Below are 15,284 nucleotides of genomic sequence, written 5' to 3'. Positions count from 1 at the left end.
ACATTTGGTCAGGGAGGGAGAATTAGTAAGATGGACTGGAAGGTGTGAAGTTGGAGGATCGGGTGCACATATATATTTCATCCCAGTGCTCCTCACTTTCACTCTGAACGGCAACAGCCGTGGTGAAAATGGGAGAAGAAATGATTATTATGAAGTACGGTGAGGTGAACTTTTGCCTTATTACTTCTCATGTCTCCACTTACTTCCGCGGGCTGCCTCTGCTATATGCTATCTCTCGGTATTAACCTGACCGCAGTTGCTTTCTGACCTCCGGGCTTGTCCCGGCAAGCTGACCTGATTCATTGTGTGGCGAGATGTCAGCGATGCGTGCCGCTACATGTGCCTTATTCTAAATTTCCTGAACCAGTAATGAGTATGGTTGACCACCCTGTTTCAGTTGAAATACTCGGTGATGGCCTTGAGCCATCTGCTCCGCAGACTCGTAAGGCTGCCACAGTTAGCCTCGGTCATTCCATTAATGAATGAGTCATTAGCAAGTAATTTTGATTTGGAGGTTTTTATCAGCATGTTGTTGTGGATTCCCATTTCTTTTTAAGGGTTGCTGCTTGAAATAAATGAACTTTCAACAAATTTTTCATTTTATTTCAAGAGGGTACTTCATCAATTGTTCCTGATGGTTGTGCAATCATAGCGAGAGGAGATGTGATGTGAAAAGCAATCCAATGGCCTTGGTATGTAATTCTTCTGAGCTTCACCCCAGCAGAAATCTCTTTTGATTTCTGTTGATTTTTGTGGTAGAAATCTGATGAGAATTTTGTGAGTTGTTGTGGGAAATTTCTGCAATCCAGCAAAGAAAACTCAAATTCCATCTCCGACGTCACATGCATCTCTCCATTGCCACAACTCAAACTCCTTTTGTTCTATCGCTCCTGACGTCAAACCATCCTCTATGCGCATGGTGAACACACCTTGCATTAGTGTGTGGAAATTTCCACACCGGTAGAGCAGTGCACTCGGAGAAGACCACAAATTGGTGACTAATGCAGTGTTCCATTTTCATCGAAGAGAGAAGTTCCTCACTTAATGCAGCGGCAGGATGATGTGTGAATCTACGCGTTTATAAAATGTAGAATCGTGTTTGTTTTTTTTTTTGCTTGTCTGGCTGAAATGTCAGCACACCACACACAGACCATGCAGTTGATTACGCGTTGCTTTCAACGCCGAGTGGGTGATGCATTTTGCATCTGAGGTCCATCGAGGGCCACGCATCAAGCCAATGCTCGGTCAAATCTGTTTCATCACCTCGTGTCGAGCTCATAAAGATGTAATTCATCGTGTGCAGTCTGCAGAGCAGATAAGGTGGACTTATACCATGGGCTTACCTTTCAAATACATTTTATCCCATAAAAAAAAGAAAAGATTTGATGCATTTTTCTTAAGTGAAATCTTGGGAGAGCCACAGCAATGTCATGTCATTGACATACCAACTGCAGTTATTGGGTGCCTTTATAAATATGGTATTGCTGTGTCAATGTACTCACAAGAGCTTTGCTCGCACAACACAATGATTTCATTCTGCTTCCTTTATCTTTCCGCTAGACGTAAAGACAGACAACGTTTCCAAAAATTTGAGATCTGGAATGGCTTTGGCAAAAAAAATAAAACTCAAAAAAACATTACGACATCTCGTCGATAGCAAGGTGGATTTGACCGCAAGATTCAATTTTGATAAAACGTTGTTCCTTTGCTTTGCTCGCAATTTATCAGATAAGAAGACATTGGTTTTGTTCAGACAAATCCAGCGCAACCAGAATTGTCTGGGCTTCGGTTTCATTGCAATCATGTTAAAATGCAGTCGTTCTTTCCGATCATCCTTCACCGACCTATTTCGCCTTAGCTTATTTTAAAATATTTGGTTGATGTAGAACTAGGATGAATCTGCCTCATGATTCTAGGCCAACCTAACGTGCTAGGCATCAATGACAATGGTACGGTGCCCTATTTTAAAGATATTAATGGACTTGTTAGTAACGCTTTAAAAAGATAAATTATCCCCCCAATCCTCTCATTCATCCCCCCCATTACAATACCATACTCACTCTGAGTGCTACTCTCTGTAGGAGGTTTGATTTTGTTTATGATGTCATTGCTGGCAGAAATGAAGCAATAAGCTGTGACCATCATGATGTTTTCATGTCCAAAGAAAATTGAAAGCACGATGAAAATTGAAGCAAAAAATTGAAACAAAAAAATGAGAGAAAAAACATTGAAACAAAAAAATTGAAAGACAAAAACAATGAAAGAAAAAACATTGAAACAAAAAATTGAAACAAAATAATGGAAAAAAAACATTGAAACAAAAAAATGAAAGAGGGGAGATGTTTCCAAAAAGTCTAATAATCTCTCTATGGCTCTCTGAAAAGACCGTCTGGACAACCCTCCCATCTACTTTCTCAACAATCCTCTCCAATAAGTTGAATCACTCAAGCTTTTGGGTCTCACTATCTGCCATGGTCTTTCCTGAGAAAACCACATTTCCAAGCTGGCCTCCAAAGCCAGTCGCCAACGGGGCATCCTCCGTCATGCGAAGTCCTTCCTTGGCACACCTGAGCTCCTCACCACATACAAGGCTTTCATCCGCAGCTCAATGGAGTACTGCTCTCCCCTCTGGGCTGTTTCTCCTGCCTCACACCTAGCTCGGCTTCACGCTGTTGAAACCAAAGCTTTCGGAATCATTGGAATCTCCCGTGATGAAGCTAACTCTGAGGGCCTTTCAGTCACTCACCGCAGGCAGGTTGGTGGTCTTTCCGTCTTCTACAGACTCCTCTCCGGCCTTGCTCCCCCAGCTCTCTCTCTGGGCTCTGTCCCCCAAATATTCCTACAGGTCGCACAAGATCTGCCAGCAACCCTCTCTGGTTAAACTGCCAAAATCAAGACTCTGCTAATCTTCACTCCTTCATTCCTCTTTTCTCCCACCTCTGGAACAAACTCCCTCACTCTCTTCAATCCCACTCCTCCCTCCAGGTCTTTAAAACAGCTGTTCACCACCATCTCTTATCTTCCCCCATCCAAAACCTTGATCTTTGCTACCCCCATTAATTCACCCCAGATCCACTTTTTTGAAATACCAACTTCTCTGGAAGTCCTAGCAGTGTCCATGTGTTTTATACTTCTCTCACCCCTCCCCCCCCCCCCCCCCCCCCATTTCCCATGCCTCCTCCCGCCAAGCCCTCTCCCTCCCACAGATCTCCCGATGTCCCTGTTCTCTTCTGATGTACTTGTGTGTATCTCTCTCTCTCCTCATCTTGTCTCCCGCTCCCTTCATTATATGTTTTATGTGTCTGTTTTTTTTTTGTGATTAATGTTTGCTCTTCACACAAGCCTCGATCTTGTATTCAAAAAAAACCCTAGAAAATAATTGAAACAAAAATACTTGAAACAAAAATTTGCCGACTGGGTGAAAATTAAAAACATGTCGAAAATTGAAAATAAAAATGGAAAAAAAAAATGAAAGAAATAACATTGAAACAAAAAATTGAAAAAATATATGAAAGAACAAGAACGGCACTCTTCGACGTCACGACGTCGACTGTTATGCCTCCGCCCACATTATTACATCATTATAATACTTGTATCAAGTTTGATTTGAATCCATTCATCTGTGCCAAATTTAGCACATTTTTACCGGGCATGACCTCTAATCTTTGCCCTTTGACCTCGTGACCCCAAAATCTAAGCGTTCATCTTTACCTCATTATACATGCCTGTGCCAAGTTTGACTAAGATCCCTTTAGCCGTTCTCAAGTTATCGCGGTAACGAAAACCTATCACGGACAGACGGACGGACCAACAGCCGGACGGACAACCGGAAAACATAATGCCTCCGGCCACTTTTTCGGCAGAGGCATAATAAACATTGAAACAAAAATACTTGAAACAAAAAAATGCCGAGTGGGTAAAATTGAAAACATGACGAAAACTGAAACAAAAAATTGAAACAAAAAATTGAGGCAAAAATTTGAAACAAAAAAAATGAAAGAAAAAAACATTGAAACAAAAATACTTGAAACAAAAAAATGCCGAGTGGGTAAAATTGAAAACATGACGAAAATTGAAACAAAAAATTGAAAGGAAAAATTGAAGCAAAAATTTGAAACAAAAAAATGAAAGAAAAAAACATTGAAACAAAAATACTTGAAACAAAAAAATATAAATAAAATGCAAGGAGATTTAAAACCCGACGACTTACCTCGATTCTCGAAAACTCCTTCAGCCAAATGCACAGTTCTCTTGCGTCACATTTATGATCAAATGAAGCAACACTGATGGGATAATTTTAACAACTTATAAGTTATGGTTGTAAAATAATTATAAGTGATAATGTATACGAGCACATATACGAGCACACTCGTATATGGCACAATTATAAGAATTTTTCTGTTTAATCTTCATATAAATTCTTTCGTATGCAGGACAAGCATCATTTACTGATGATGAGGCCATGCAGCTGATGGAATGCACTCTGCAGGTTAGGGCAGGAATTTCTAATTTGGTCATTGCACCTACTCTTCTCCAAGGACACCGTGGTATCTTTAAGGTCCATCAACTAATGCTGGCAGACGGAACTCCAAGTTTAACGTCCAGCCGAGGGACGGAATGCACATAGATGAATCACATTGGGATTGGAGCCCAGGCTAGATGGCCTCGAGGCCGTGCTGCCAGCGCTCGTGGACAGCACTGTATATCCTAAATGAAATGGTTGTTTAATTCTGCATGCCACAGTCAGGGAGCACCAAAAGCCATGATGTCAATGGAGTGATGTTCGCTGGCACTTATCCGAGGATATTTTGCAGACAGTGTTAATTTTTAAGCTATTACTAACGTGCTGTAGGCTTCAAAGTAGCGTGTACTCACCTGCAAACTGTCTAGTCTGGGTTTGACTCCCATCCTGACCGTACACTGTCGCATCGGTGCCTCGCAGGCAAGGCGTTGTATAAACAAGGCACTTCCTTCAGAGGAGATGTTGAGCCAGATGTCCCATCTGCTGGCGTGGATCTTAAAGAACCCAGGGCACCTTTAGAAAAGGGAAACTCATCATTTGCTCGTACCTTGGACAAATTAATTACCCATCTGTTTGTCTGATTTTGGGTTTTCACCCTGGTTGTCTATTCACCTCTGTTTGTCTGTCTATTTATCTGTTTGTCTGTCTGTTTGTTTGTCTATTTGTCTGTCTGTCTGTTTGTCTGTCTGCTTGTCTGTCTGTTTGCCTGCTTGTCTGTCTGTCTGTTTGTTTGTTTATCTGTTTGTCTGTCTGTCTATTCGTCTGTCTATTTGTCAGTCTGTTTGTCAGTCTGTTTGTCTGTCTGTTTGTTTGTCTGTCTGTTTGTTTGTCTGTCTGTTTGTCAGTCTGTTTGTCAGTCTGTTTGTCAGTCTGTTTGTCAGTCTGTTTGTCTGTCTGTTTGTTTGTCTGTTTGTTTGGCTTTATGTTTGTCTATTTGTCTGTCTGTCTGTTTGTCTGTCTGTTTGTTTGTCTATTTGTCTGTCTGTCTGTTTGTCTGTCTGTTTGTCTGTCTGTTTGTAAGTCTGTATGTCTATCTGTCTGTCTGCTTGTCTGTCTGTTTGCCTGCTTGTCTGTCTGTCTGTCTGTTTGTTTGTTTATCTGTTTGTCTGTCTGTCTATTCGTCTGTCTATTTGTCAGTCTGTTTGTCAGTCTGTTTGTCTGTCTGTTTGTTTGTCTGTCTGTTTGTTTGTCTGTCTGTTTGTCAGTCTGTTTGTCAGTCTGTTTGTCAGTCTGTTTGTCAGTCTGTTTGTCTGTCTGTTTGTTTGTCTGTTTGTTTGGCTTTATGTTTGTCTATTTGTCTGTCTGTCTGTTTGTCTGTCTGTTTGTTTGTCTATTTGTCTGTCTGTCTGTTTGTCTGTCTGTTTGTCTGTCTGTTTGTAAGTCTGTATGTCTATCTGTCTGTCTGCTTGTCTGTCTGTTTGCCTGCTTGTCTGTCTGTCTGTCTGTTTGTTTGTTTATCTGTTTGTCTGTCTGTCTATTCGTCTGTCTATTTGTCAGTCTGTTTGTCAGTCTGTTTGTCTGTCTGTTTGTTTGTCTGTTTGTTTGTCTGTTTGTCTGTCTGTTTGATTGTCTGTCTGTCTGTTTGTCTGTCTGTTTGTCAGTCTGTTTGTCAGTCTGTTTGTCTGTCTGTTTGTTTGTCTGTTTGTTTGGCTTTATGTTTGTCTGTTTGTTTGTCTGTCTGTTTGTCAGTCTGTTTGTCTGTCTGTTTGTTTGTCTGTTTGTCTATGAGCAGGACATCTCCAAAAGTTGTGGAAGGATTGGGTCGAAATTTGGTGGACAGGTTGGGTGTGTGACATGAACCACCTTCTTGAGGGTGTTCAATCCCACTCTTCTTTCCAGGGTTTTGAGCAAGCAGTGCGTCACAGTCTCATGTCTTCCATACCCACCCGCAATCTTTTCTACCCCAAATAACCCCACCTAGGCCCAACCACGTTATTTGCAGCTTTCTGTGTTTCCTCCCTTCCTCTCTTTCCTCTTTTCCTTTTCGTTCATTCCTTTCCTTATTGAACCCAGCCAGCTGTGACCCCACTGTCAGTTTCTTGCCTTGATACCCTCTGTCATTTTGCTCTTCCCTGAGCCTCGACGTTGCATATAAAATTTAAAAAGCAAATACCACTTTAAGTGTGTCTGACAATAATATGTACGACCGTGTGGTTATCACACATAAATAAATGTTACGAAGCGGAAATTGCATCATATCCTAAGAGCATATAGACGTAAACAATGCTAATATTAAATTTCTACAGAACAACAACAATAATCACCTGGGAAAGGTATTATAATGAACAAAATGCTGACAGAAGATGGGGTTAAAAAGGTCACCAGAGCAAATCCTTGCTTTTGTCCCATCGGCTATGGTTAGTGCACACCTCATTATCAAGATTGATATACAAGAGTACAAATGAAAAAAAATCAAATAAAAACCCATAAAAGACCTTTCCTTTGTTGTGTGGGCCAGGAATTATACTAGTAAGCATAATTATATGAGTAATTTGGGTTTAATTTACATTAATAGAGTGATCAAAAGCTTGGGGCACTCACCATCCATCATGCTTGTAGTGATTAAAAGGGGAATGGGATGGGGGTCGCAAGGACGGCTACAACCATATATATATATATACAGTGACGTGAAAAAGTAAGTACACCCCATGTAAAGCTTTACCTTTTTCAACATATTTCAACATACAGCTATTTGATCTTAATTTCAACAATATTGATTGATAAAGGTGATATAATATAACAAATATCATGAAACATTTACATTTTGTAGTCCATTGAATAATTTAAATAAACATAAATGCAAATTTAGCATGTGGAAAAAGTAAGTACACCCCTACATTTATCACTACTTCAAATACCTAAAATTAGAATCAGGTGCACCAGCTCAGGTGCAAATGATTAGAACATCGTCAGAGAGGATCTTGGAGGAACCTGTCTTATTTAAACCTCAGACATTTAGTTTGGTTTGCTCTTTGTTGTTGAAGTGTGCGGCGTCACCACGCCTAGATCAAAAGAGCTCTCTGAGGCCTTCAGAAAGAAGGTTATAGATGTCTACGAGTCTGGGAAGGGATTTAAAAAGATATCCAAACAATTTGAAATAAATCGGTCGACTGTCCGGAAGATCATCTACAAGTGGAGAAGATTCCAAACAGCTGCCAACTTGTTCAGGCCAGGCCGCCCCAGCAAGTTCAGCCCGAGAGCAGACAGCAAGATGCTGAAAGAAGTCTCTAAGGACCCCAGAGTGTCATCACACGACCTACAGGTAGCTCTTGCCACTGTTGATGTCAAAGTGCACGAGTCTACCATTAGAAAGAGGCTGCACAAATTTGATCTACATGGGAGGTGGGCCAGGAGGAAACCTTTGCTGTTCAGAAAGAACATCAGGGCAAGACTAAACTTTGCCAATGAACACTGAGGCAAAGACCAGCACTTCTGGAACAATGTGCTCTGGACAGATGAGTCAAAGTTAGAGCTATTTGGCCACATTACCAGAAGACATGTTTGGCGAAAACCAAAGACAGGATTTGACCACAAGAACCTGATACCAACTGTAAAGCATGGTGGTGGAAATATTATGGTTTGGGGCAGCTTTGCTGCATCAGGGCATCGGCAGCTCACCATCATAGAATCCACTATGAATTCTTCATTGTACCAGAGGGTGCTTGAGGATAATGTGAGGCCATCTGTCGGAAAGTTGAAGCTCAACCGAAGGAGGACCTTGCAACATGGCAATGACCCTAAACATACCAGTAAATCCACCAAGGAATGGCTGAAAAGAAAGAAATGGAGGGTTCTGGAATGGACAAGTCAAAGCCCGGATCTAAATCCCAGAGATGTTTTGGGGGGATTTGAAGCGAGCTGTGCATGCAAGAAACCCCTCAAACATCGCACAGCTGAAAGAATTCTGCATGGAGGAGTGGGCAAAAATTTCTCCCAGTCGATGTCAGAGACTGGTAGACAGTTATAAGAAACGCCTACTTGAGGTTGTTTCTGCCAAAGGGGGCAATACCATCTATTAGAGCCAAGGGTGTACTTACTTTTTCCACATGCGAAATTTGCATTTATGTTTATTTAAATTATACAATGGACTACAAAATGTAAATGCTTCATGATATTTGTTATATTATATCACCTTTATCTGTCAATATTGTTGAAATGAAGATCAAATAGCTGTATGTTGAAATATGTTGAAAAAGTCAAAACTTTACATGGGGTGTACTTACTTTTTCACGTGACTGTACATATGTGTGTGTATATATATATACGATTAATGCATTTTGCCTGAAAACTGTGAATCTTTACTGTTTCTTATAGAAGCCGTTGACGTGGAAATATATGCTAATTGAGCAGGTACATTTGAAGATATGTGAAATAGAACTGTTAAGATGTCACATTATGTATTAGGTGATTGTCCCCCACTCCCCACACATGCACACATTCATACATACATACCTCCAACTGGATGAAAGCTTCATGAACCAGAGTCTGGAGAACACAGTCATGGTCTTTATTCAACCAGCAACTGCTCTATCATCTCCAATCATCGCACATCATTTTTACGGCGTAGCCCATCGGGCAGAGCCGTGTAGAACAGTGTTTGTCCATCCGTTTATATGTCCCCTCAAACGTATACCAATCAGAGCTGAGAATCTGGTCACATGACAGGGTGATGTGATTACGTCTGATGTCATTACGGCGTTGCTGCAGCTGACTCTCCACCCTCCGCCATTTTGATTTATATGCCGTTCTGGCCGAACATATCGTCGAACCTGTCATATATCACAATTGCCATGCTCTACCTTTATGCTTTTCATTCAGTGTGAAACACAAAGAAAACGATTGTTAAAATGACCATGAAATATCGAAAGCATCGGCATTACGTCTCTTCCAACAATACAGTATAGGCCTTAGGCGTTATGACTCCTCTTCATACCGCTTCAGACAAATTAAACCCAGGTTTCTTAATGCAGTTGGGTATCGTTTCAGTTGTATTGTTTTCATAGTAATAATAATATTATAGTAAATGTAACCGTAACACTTTAATCCCAATGTCGTGAATGGAAAGTTGATGGATTGAAAGGGTGTAAGTAAGGAATTCACCTCGATTATTAAATATATATATATAAATTTCGTAATAATAACGTAACGTTATTATGATAGTAAATCTAATCGTAACACTAATCCCTTTGTAGTGACTGCAACGTTACTGGAGGTTAAATATATATTTCTTATATATATTAAAGCAGCAGAAGTTTTGTGTCCGGCCGTCATGCTACGTCATTACGTAGATTATGTCATTACGGCTTAAACACCCCCTCACTTCGAGAGCGGCAGGAAAGGTCATTCCTATTTGGGGTATATAGATTACAGTCTCTCTATGATCAGGTCTCAAGAACATTGGGTGTGTGTTCATTTACCAAGTTTCTTGTGGAGAGATCGCCAAGTGGTTTAAACATTCGAGCAAGCACTCCATTCAAAAAACTTAAGAAACGGCTGGCTTGGCAAGCGCTAGCTAGCTGCTTGGTAAATGAGCACACCTCCAACCCTTGTGGGGTATGTAGATTACAGTAGATCTTCGCTCAGTTCTGTAAGTAAAACTTACCTCATGGATGTCTGGATTCCTCCAAATTTCTTTCTTTAATTTCATAAACAGCATTAGCGACTGTTTAAAAAGCTAATCATGTGTGTTTGTGGTTTATAATATTTTACAAGCCCGGCTACGCCGCTGTTAGACTTTTGGTCTTGTTTTGTACTTGATCATTGTCCTTGTTGTAAGACTTCTCCCAGCTTTGTCTCTCATGGAATGCGAAGTCTTGGAAACAATGAGCAACATTATTTGGGAGGAATAGAGTTTCTGAATTACAAATGAGGAGCGTCGTTCTCGTGTGAAGGCAAGTGTCGATCTGCGTCGGCAGACAGTTAGAACAACTGATGAAATCAGCAAGATGTTGATTGAGGTACACTAACCTCCATGGGAAGAAAGAAGCTGACATTCTGAGCGTTAACCCGTCGTCAGAGCAAAAGAGTGTTAACACCGATGAAAGTTAACTTCCAAAGCGTCAGCCTCACCTTGCTTGCCTCACCTTGATTCCATCCAGTGTCTGAGTTGCGATTCAAAAGCGTTTTAGTCAATGTCTTTTCATTCAATCGTAGCAACTGCTAATCATTAATTTTGGTTTTCTGCCATTTTAATGATCGTCTGATGTCGATTTATTTATTTATTATTTGTTTTTGGCCTTGTGACTTCATTATTTTTCTTTTCTAACTGTATTTGGCTGATTGTTGTTGTTGTTTCTGTTGTTCATTTTTCTCCATCATTAGCTTTATTTGTTTTACTCCTTTTTTTTTTTTTACATTTTGGGTACTTGTTTTTTCATCTACATCGTCGGAAAGATGGCCACCCTCCGTCCGGCTCATTTCATCACATAGAATTTGCTTAACGGCAGAGGCCCAGCTTTCTCTCTCACCATAGCCTTAATGTGCCCCCGGAAGGCGGCCACAAGGCGCCAAAAGCCATAATTAGCACAAACAAGCATTGGTAGGCAGCAATTAAATTGTCGTTAGCAACTACGGAACCTGAAAGACAGTGGCTGGGGAGTAACAGTTTAGCCGAGGTGACCTAGACAAGTGTCAGAGGCGTTTCTCACACTTTCTATCTCTTCCTCGCTCAAGCTCCCTCTTTTCCCCCCCACATATCAATCCCATGTGACCTGCGGAGACAGGCCTCCCTCTTTCTCCTTCTGATGAGGCTTCGACAGGCCAGTGTGCCTGATTTATGTAGACAATTCTTGCAACAAATGAGAATAATAACACATCTCTCTTTCACTAAATCCCATCATGTTTTATCCTTATTGTCACCCCAGAAAATCTATAATTGTCTTCCTAAGCGAGCCTTCCTCCCAAATGCTTCCTATTTGCCGAAGGTTTAATGCAATTGCTAATGTATTCTTCTCACGCATTTCCAATGATTCTCAGTTGTAGTTATTTCCCATGTAATGCTTATTAATATTTTCCATTCCTTCCTTGACCGATCCATCTCTGTATTCCCCATTTTCCTTTCTGCATAATCTCTTCGCTTCTCCGAAGAACATTTCCCATCCTTTCTTTCTGTTTTTATTCGAGCCAGAATCGCTCTCTTTTCACACCGATTAATTATTACAATCCACATTGTGGGGTCGATGTGGTTGGCCCAAAGAATGGTGTCATTAGACCTTTTTTGCCTTTAAATTTCTCCCTCGGAGCACATGGTGTGCCACCCGTTATTGCATGGAAGTGGGAAACAACGAAAGGGTGAAGAAGAAGAAGTCTTGCAGACGAAGAAAGGAACTCGGCTTGTGCTGAAGAATTCTTGTCAGCAACACTCATTCCATACGGTTGAGGTTCCACAAAGGCCTGGCTAGCAGGTTAATTCCACAGGCCAATCGTTTCCTGACTGCCGATCGATTTCCACCTATCCCAAAACATCGTGAGGCCTTCCGAGGCGATGTCCGGGCGTGGTCGCTCGGGATCCGGCGCTTGATGGACCGGCCTTGGTAAAACGCAATAAATGAGGTTTTCGGGGGACGTAATTGTAACCTGTACATTTTTATTAAGGTTGTCACAACACGTTAAGTTTCCGAGGAACAGAAATCGATATGACCTGTATGGTTGTACGCAAAGCACGCCACGCTTCTTTGTATAAATGGCTGTCGCTTCTGTTGGAAAGATACCTACACAGTAGGATGTGTGTGCAACCTTATACTTTATCTCTCAGTAGCTCTTAAATCTGCCATGGATATTGTTAATTTATACAATACGCGGATTATTGCAGATTGTTATTGCCAGAGCATGGCAGCTCAAAAGGGCCAGGCAAAGTTTCCTGTGGCTTCAGGAAGGCAGACATTCGCACGGTCCGATTGGGTTACAGACTTAAAATGCTCACTTTTCCTTTGATGTACATGTACCCACGTCTATGTACATATAATGCTTTTGATAGATAGACAATATTATAACGACTCTTGCAACTGGATGCAAAGTTAATTCCATTCTTTCCTTTGCTTCAGAACAGAGAGCCTTTTCATTAACTTCGAACAGATTCAAACAAAACGTTCAAAGTTATGAGCTAATCCTGCATCATTTTCCTCGATGTTTTGCAATGTTGACGAACAAGATTCACGCAATGCTTCCGCTGCTGGAGATATCCAGAACTATTTCAGTTGTTTATTCATTTCTGATGTGTGTGTATATATATATATCTGTGCAGTGTCTGTGTTGTGTTGTGTGTCTGTGTGTACTTATGCTTATACTTATACAAATACTTATACATATACTTATACTTATGCATATACTTATACATATACTTATATATATATACTTATACATATACTTACACATATACCTATACATATACTTCTACTTTTACTTATACATATACTTATACTTATACTTATACATATACTTATACATATACTTATACATATACTTATACAAATACTTATACTTATACTTATACATATACTTATACATATACTTATACATATACTTATACAAATACTTATACATATACTTATACATATACTTATGCATATACTTATGCATATACTTAAACATATACTTATACATATACTTATTCAAAAACGTATACATATACTTATACATATACTTATTCATATACATATACTTATACATATACTTATACATATACTTATGCATTTACTTATGCATGTACTTATACAAATACTTATACATATACTTATACTTATACATATACTTATACATGTACTGATACATATACTTAAGCTTATGCATATACTCATACATATACTTATACATATACTTATACATATACTTACACATATACCAATACATATACTTCTACTTTTACTTATACATATACTTATACTTATACATATACTTATACATATACTTATACATATACTTATACATATACTTATGCATATACTTATACATATACTTATACATATACTTATTCAAAAACTTATACATATACTTATACATATACTTATTCATATACATATACTTATATGTATACTTATACATATACTTATGCATTTACTTATGCATGTACTTATACAAATACTTATCCATATAATTATACTTACACATATACTTATACATATACTTATACATATAGTTATACATATACTTATACATATACTTATACATATAGTTATACATATACTTATACATATACATATATATATATACATATATATATATATATATATATATATATATATATATATATACATACATATATACACACACATACATACACATCTACATACATGTACATATACATTACATATATATTTAATAAACACGAATTAAAATTCCTGCATGGGGCTAGTGTGGAAAATTCTACCTCAACCCGGGACTCAAACCAAGCACCCCCATCACTTATGCGGTGACAGCCCATGCACCATTGAGCCAACAGAAATCTCCTCAGAAATTTTCCACACTTAACCCTGCGAGCTTTATAATGGCCGATGTCTTACGTGCCTGCTGGGCAGACCCCGGATGTGAGCGAAAGTATATATATATTATATATATATATATATATATATATATATATATATATATATTGTTACGGACGCGGTTAAAGATGTTATTTTGACCGAGCGGTGGTGTAACCGCGACCGAACAGTTATTCCCCGACTAATACCCGATTTGCCCCAAACTTTGGCCGGATCGCGCCACCGCTATTCAATCGGGAAAACTCTAAAGCGACCGAATACAAAGAGGAAGAAGACGTACAGAAGGGTAATTGGATTTATTATTTACACATATAAGTAGGAAGAAAGCAGTCACGTTTATTTACAGAAGATATTAGATACACAGTGCAACGCTAGCTTACCGAGAGTCTTAATTAACCCAGGGACAGAACAAACAAGAACAGACTCACGCGGGGAATGATGATAGGACTGGCGGGAGATGGATGGCTGGCGGGATAGGGAGGTCCACTGGTCCTTCAGCACGATCGACTCGTTGGGCAGCCGCCGCTCCTCCGCGGCCCTACTCCAAACTGCCATCCAGGCCTCACGCTGCTGTGGCTGCAGTTTCGGTGGCTCCAGCTGCAGTAAATGCAGTTGCGGTGGCTCGAGCTGCAGTAAGTGCAGTTGCGGTGGCTCGAGCTGCAGTAAGTGCAGTTGCGGTGGCTCGATCTGCAGCTCAACTCTGGACTTCTCTCGGACTCAACTCCTTGGACTCCCTCTCGTCTCTCTGTAAAAGCTCATCTCCCTGGGACACGCCCTGCCTGCGGGTTATATAGGCCCCGCCCCTCAACCTTCGCGAACCTCCTCGATGTTTCTCTCCACACCCTCTCCAAGTCCAACCCCTTGTTCGTGGTTGGTTGAGTGGGGCTGACTCACTCCTCCCCTCTATGACGAGGTGGGGACCCGCCTTTCTTCCCCAACCCTGCCTCGTGGTCAATGGCGGATGAAGAGAAAACCGCCCAAAATGCAGTTGGCAATGCGAATGGCAATTGACGAAAAGGGGGAATGGAAGTTTTGGGAGTGGGAATGAAGGGAATCTATCTCTTTCACTGGTGCAATGGAGTATTTCAATTAATGGGAGACACAGCCTTACCCTAAAACACATAATAAGATATAAGCTATCGAACAGAGGTATTCTATGATTAGCTGTGGTGTGGATGCTTTATGGACTAATTATGGGACGCCCTTTGACCTTTACACAGCTCCGGAGGCAGGAGGCGCAGAATAACAATAATAATAATACACACAATAAAAAAAAAATACAGTCC

At 40.2% G+C, this 15,284-nt stretch overlaps 1 protein-coding gene across 8 annotated transcripts in view; it reads left to right on the top strand.

Moving 5' to 3' along the window:
- The window catches only part of LOC137424615 (ephrin type-B receptor 2), a 277,241-nt gene that overhangs the window by 136,908 nt on the left and 125,049 nt on the right, over positions 1-15,284 (top strand). The window lies entirely within an intron of this gene.

This window comes from Myxine glutinosa, chromosome 4, assembly GCF_964187855.1.
Source record: "Myxine glutinosa chromosome 4, kmMyxGlut1.1, whole genome shotgun sequence".
In the NCBI taxonomy this organism is placed as follows: Eukaryota; Metazoa; Chordata; class Myxini; order Myxiniformes; family Myxinidae; genus Myxine; species Myxine glutinosa.
This window is presented reverse-complemented; position numbering and strand designations above follow the sequence as displayed.